We start from the raw sequence: 6,233 nt of genomic DNA, 5'->3' as shown, positions 1-6,233 counted from the left end.
TCAAACAACTGGTTCTGAAAACTTTATAGGACAACACCCAAATAATTGTGGGTCAGTGAGAGGGAGGCCTGCCTCTTGATCATGACTGCTTACAGCTGTCCTCTAGTTAAATTTTGATTTCACTTCTGGACCCTGAGGAAGGATTTGCCTTCTCTGGGTCTTTTTGTCCCAATGTAGTCATATTGAGTAAATCTCCCTTTGCCGCTTTCCACTTATAACTTCATGTTTTAATTGGCTTGCTGAAGGCTGGTGGCCAGATCTGACTTGGGACATAGGTTGTGACCCCTACCTTCAAGGTCAATAACAAGACTATCGAATTGAAGTGAGATTTTGCATGTTCTAGTGAGGCAGTAGGAGAGGTGATCTGAGGGCCTGATCTTACCCAGTAAATGCAAATTCCTTTGAAAACATCTGGAAAATAAAAAGAGTACCTGCAAATATAGAGCATCCAGAGTGCCTTGCCAAAAAGCATTTTCTAGATACTGCCAATATGCTTAGACTCTGTGGCAGCTGTGGGAAGAGGAGGCGGGGCCACACCCTGAGCTGATAGCAGAGCCTGGCAGTCACTGTAGTGCTGGCTGGCAGGTCTACAGGATACAAGAGCTTCAGAATCAGCCTGGCTTACCCCGAAGTTCCAGAAGGCTGCTGAGGCCAGACAGTACACGACAAGGTCCTATTTCCTGCATGTAGCTACTGAGTAGGCTGTGAATAAAGCTGTGAAGGTGAAGTGCAAGTTACAGTGAAGCCCGCCGAGTGATGGAGATGCCAGGAATGTGAAATGCCTCTCTAGGACAGCTGCAGGTATCTAGTGGAGCCAGCCCAAGTGAGAGCACCTTCATGTTACAGACGGAGAAGCACTGTGGATGTTGGGTTACCCAAGGCCATCCACACCCAGATGCTGAAAGCATGAACAGCATATGTCAAATGTGCAGCTCTAGGGCCTGATGTTCCCCTTGCTAGGTTTTGGTATTTATTTTGTCTTGTCTATCTTTACTCCCCTCCCATTCTTTCCTTAGGAGGGGAAGCATTTCTTCTATGATACTGTGTATCGGAACCATACATCACTAGGTTTTCTTGGCTTTATGGGGTTTCACACTTAAGAGATTCCTTGAATCTCAGAGGAGATTTTGAACATTTGTATCTTAAGAAAAAGTACTGTAACTATAAACCTATGGAGAGTTTTGAGTTTTGATTGAGTGCATGTGCACCATGAGATGACCTTGAACCACTGGGAACCAAAGAATGAATGCTGTGGTTTGGATGCTTAATGTCTTACACAGGCTCATGTGTTTGAATGCTCAGTCCCCATTTGGTAGTGCTTCTTTGGAAAGTTAAAGAACCTTTAGGACGCAGGGCCTGGCTGAGGAAGTGGGCCAGTAGGGTTCAGTCCTGTTCCAGCTGTGGTTCTCTGTCTCCTGATCTTCTGCCATGTCAACAATCAACCTGTGCCTTGCTGCCATGAACACCCCTGTGTCTTCATTATCCCAGAACTGTAAGACCATGAGTCCTTTCGCCCAAAGTTGTTTCTGTCACGTTTGTTCTCACAGCAATGAAAATTAGTCATCAGTACACTCTCTGAAGCTGGATATTCTTTATATATGAGCACTCACACACACACAATAACTATGAGCATATGAGTACGGTTTGCTTAAAAATAACTTGTGTATGATCTTTCATGCTAATAAATGAACTTGCATTTTTAAAAAAATCAGTGAAAGATTATATCTTTATAGAATAAGATGCCTAAATATAGCAATCTACTTGAAGTAACATGATTTGATTTCCTTATTCTCCCAAATCAGTGTGTGAGACTGGTTTTGTGTACTGTCCAATCAATTCAGTACTTTTTTCATCTACTTAAGATATGTGGGATCCTTTTGTGTTTACGTTTCCTAGGGAACATCTGCTTACAATTAGTTGACTAGCTGCTACTCCCAAAACATCTCAAGAAGAGGATGTAAATGATGAAGTATATAGAATGGGCAATTATATTCAATGTGTGTTCATTCACAAAAAAATAAATTTTAAAATAAGAGTGTTTCACATCTCCAGGGCAATAAAAAGTTGTACCTCAACAATATGCATGGATTTATATCCTTAAATGTTCTTAGTTCTCTCTCAAACCCATAGTCATATTAGTAACACACATTCTGGGAAGGCATTTTACCTGACTACTTCCCCTTACCTGTGTTTAGAAATGTTGAAGTCAGATAATGAAAGGAATTGAACTTTTATTGCAAAATAAAGAGCAGGATACAAATACCCTCATACAATACTTTTGGAGGAAAGGACTACTTGCTTTTAAAAGGTTAAGAGGTCTGATAACAAGTGAACATATTTCTCCTCCATTTCTTAGTGTTACTAGCTCTTCTTCTTCCCTCTGGCAAGAAGGACCTCATCCTCCTCATCCTCAGCACCTCCCTTTGTTATTATAATCATGGCCATCCTCACATGCTTCCATTTGCTGTTTCTTCAAATGTCTTAAACAAATTCAATGTTTTCTTAAATGTTTTAAATTGGCACAAAAACTATTGATGGTTTTGGGAGACTTTGTAATATTTCAATACATTGATACTCAATGTCCTCTATACGCTCATGTGATATAAACAAGACCTGAAAAGTTCCAACACAAGCTAATCTCCCAAAGAAGATGGGGAAAACCTCATTGGGCTGCACCCATAGGTGAAGAGCCACAAGAAATTAACAAATGCAGAAAGAGAGAGAATTAGTCTTCCCCAGGCATGAACCCCATGACTGGTTATCCAAAGCCAAGTGGTCAGCCTTAGAAATACACATATACAGGCAAACTGAACAAACTCAGTAGGTCGCATTTAAATATTGATACATATATATGAATATATACATGCATACATATGTAAGTATCAATGAAAAAAATGGTTAATGACAAGGAAGCTATAAATTTGTGAAAGTAGGGTGTACATGGAAGGGGTCGGGGGGGGGGGGGAAGAGAAGGGATAAATGATGTAATTATACTTTTATACTGAAATAATTGCTATACAATATGTCCTGATCCATTTTCCTCCCCTCATTTCTCTCAGATCCTCCCCCAGCTCCTCACCTACCCAATCCCATGTTCTCTCTCTCTCTCTCTCTCTCTCTCTCTCTCTCTCTCTCTCTCTCTCCTCTCTCTCTCTCCTTAAACATACAAACACAGAAAGACAAAAAGAGAAAACAAAATATACAAGCAAAAGAACAATATGATCAAAAAATACCCAAAGCAACATGAGACAAAATGTCTACAAAAATACCATTGCATTCACCTCATGTTGGCCAACTATGCCTGGACATGGGCCTACCCTGAAATGTGTAATGTAACCAGTGAGACTCAACTGAAGAAAACTAATTTTTTCATTGCAAATGGGTAGCAATTGCAGATAGCTTCTGGGTAAGAGGTGGGAGCCCATGTCCTCTTCCCCCTCTCTGTGCTAGGACCCTGTCTGGCTTGAACTTGTGCAGGCCCTGCTCCACAGTCAATGTGAGTCCATATATACATCAGTCCTGTTGTGTCTGGAAGACACTATTTCCACAGTGTTATCCATCCCCTCTGCCTCTTAAAACCTTTCTGCTTCCTCTTACACATAGCTCCCTGAGCCCTGAGGAATAGTTTGATAAAGACATACCATTAAGAAATCAAAATTCTCGCCCAGCCTGCCCCCGACAACTTCCCTTCTGGACCAGAGGTGAGTGCCTGGGTCCAGCCCGGACCTCATCCCTGGCCACCAGCCACCCCGGGAGGACCTGCCCAGCTTGGCGCCGGGTTCTGGCCACCGGGCAGCTCCCCTTCTAGCCCCACCGGGAGGGATCCCCATTTCCAAGCCCCCGGCAGCCCCTGCAGTCTCCGCGCCCTGCCCCCACGCCCACCTGCCCAAGACCCCACCCACTTCCTGAGACTTAGAGACCGGCCCCCAGCTCCCAGCCTGCCCCCGACGACTTCCCCTCTGGACCAGAGGTGAGTGCCTGGGTCCAACCCGGACCGCATCCCTGGCCACCAACCACTCCTGAGAGGCCTGCCCAACTTGGCACCAGGTTCTGGCCACCGGGCAGCTCCCCTTCTAGCCCCACCGGGAGGGATCCCCATTTCCAAGCCCCCGGCAGCCCCTGCAGTCTCCGCGCCCTGCCCCCACGCCCATCTGCCCAAGACCCCACCCACTTCCTGAGACTTAGAGACCGGCCCCCAGCTCCCAGCCTGCCCCCGAAGACTTCCCTTCTGGACCAGAGGTGAGTACCCGGGTCCAACCCGGACCGCATCCCTGGCCACCAGCCACCCCGGGAGGACCTCCCCAGCTTGGCGCCGGGTTCTGGCCACCGGGCAGCTCCCCTTCTAGCCCCACCGGGAGGGATCCCCATTTCCAAGCCCCCGGCAGCCCCTGCAGTCTCCGCGCCCTGCCCCCACGCCCACCTGCCCAAGACCCCACCCACTTCCTGAGACTTAGAGACCGGCCCCCAGCTCCCAGCCTGTCCCCGACTGCCATTCTGGACCAGAGCTTGCCCCTGACTTCCCTTCTGGACCAAAGAGTTGGACAAGAGAACTCCCTTTTGGACAAGAGAGAGAGTCCTCCTGAGTCTGTCAGATCTTTGTGAAACAAGTCCACTGATAAGACCAAGAAGGAATCACAAGGAGATGGGCAGACGTCAAAGCAGAAGTACATACAGCAAAATGAAGAGCAATACAGCATCACCAGAACCTAGCTCGCCTCCAACATCTAGACCTGAACACCAAAAATTGGAAGAAGCAGAAGAAAGTAGCCTTATGAGTAACTTCATGAAGAAGGTAGAGGCGTGTGTAGAGGAAAAGACAAGAAAATTGGAAGAACGCTGTAAACAACTAGAGGAAAGGGCAAACAAATTAGAAGAAAACAATAAAGCCCTCCAAGAAAACAATAAAGTCCTGGAAGAAAACATTAAAATCCTGGAAGAAAACAATAAAGCACTGAAAGAAAACCATGAAAAAGCAATGAAACAAACAAAGGAAACAGTCCAAGATCTGAAAAGGGAAATTGAAAAAATGAAAAAGACACAAACAGAGGGAATGCTGGAAATAGAAAACCTGAGTAAAAGATCAGGAACTTCGGATGCAAGTATAACCAACAGAATGCAAGAGATGGAAGAGAGGATTTCTGGCATTGAAGATACAGTAGAAGAAATAGTTCCATCAGTCGAAGGAAACACTAAAGCCAACAAAGTCATGAACCAAAATGTCCAAGAAATCTGGGACACCATAAAAAGACCAAACTTACGAATTATAGGGATAGAAGAAGGTGAAGAATACCAACTCAAAGGCACAGAAAATATATTCAACAAAATTATAGAAGAAAACTTTCCCAACTTAAAGAAGGAAATGCCTATGAAGATACAAGAAGCCTATAGAACACCAAACAGACTAGACCCCAAAAAAAAGTCCCCTCGACACATAATAATTAAACAACTAAATGTACAGAATAAAGAAAGAATATTAAGAGCAGCCAAGGAAAAAGGCCAAGTGACCTATAAAGGTAAACCCATCAGAATAACACCCGATTTCTCAATGGAGACTTTGAAAGCCAGAAGGACCTGGACAGATGTAATCCAGACACTAAGAGACCATGGATGTCAGCCCAGACTAATATACCCAGCAAAACTTTCAATCATCATAGACGGAAGGAACAAGACATTCGAAGACAAAACCAGATTTAAACAATACCTATCCACAAACCCAGCCCTACAGAAAGCACTAGAAGGAAAATTCCAACCGAGGGAAGTCAGATACACACGTGAAAACACAGGTAATAGATAAAGCCACAACAGTAAACCCCAAAGAAGAGAAGTACACACACACTACCACCAAAAATAACAGAGATGAAGAATCACTGGTCATTAATATCCCTTAATATCAACGGACTTAATTCACCTATAAAAAGACATAGACTTACAGAATGGATACGAAAGCAGGACCCATCCTTCTGCTGCATACAAGAAACACATCTCAAATTCAAAGATAGACACTACCTAAGAATAAAAGGCTGGGAAAAGACTTTTCAATCAAATGGTCTTAAGAAACAAGCAGGGGTAGCCATCCTGATATCCAACAAAATAGACTTCAAACTAAAATCAATCAAAAGAGATCAAGAAGGACATTACATCCTCGTCACAGGAAAGATCGACCAAGATGAAGTTTCAATTCTGAACATATATGCCCCAAACATAAGAGCACCCACATATGTAAAAGAAACATT

Source organism: Peromyscus maniculatus, chromosome 3 (assembly GCF_049852395.1).
Source record: "Peromyscus maniculatus bairdii isolate BWxNUB_F1_BW_parent chromosome 3, HU_Pman_BW_mat_3.1, whole genome shotgun sequence".
NCBI lineage: Eukaryota > Metazoa > Chordata > Mammalia > Rodentia > Cricetidae > Peromyscus > Peromyscus maniculatus.
The sequence above is the reverse complement of the archived record's forward strand: the minus strand, read 5'-3'. Positions refer to the sequence as shown.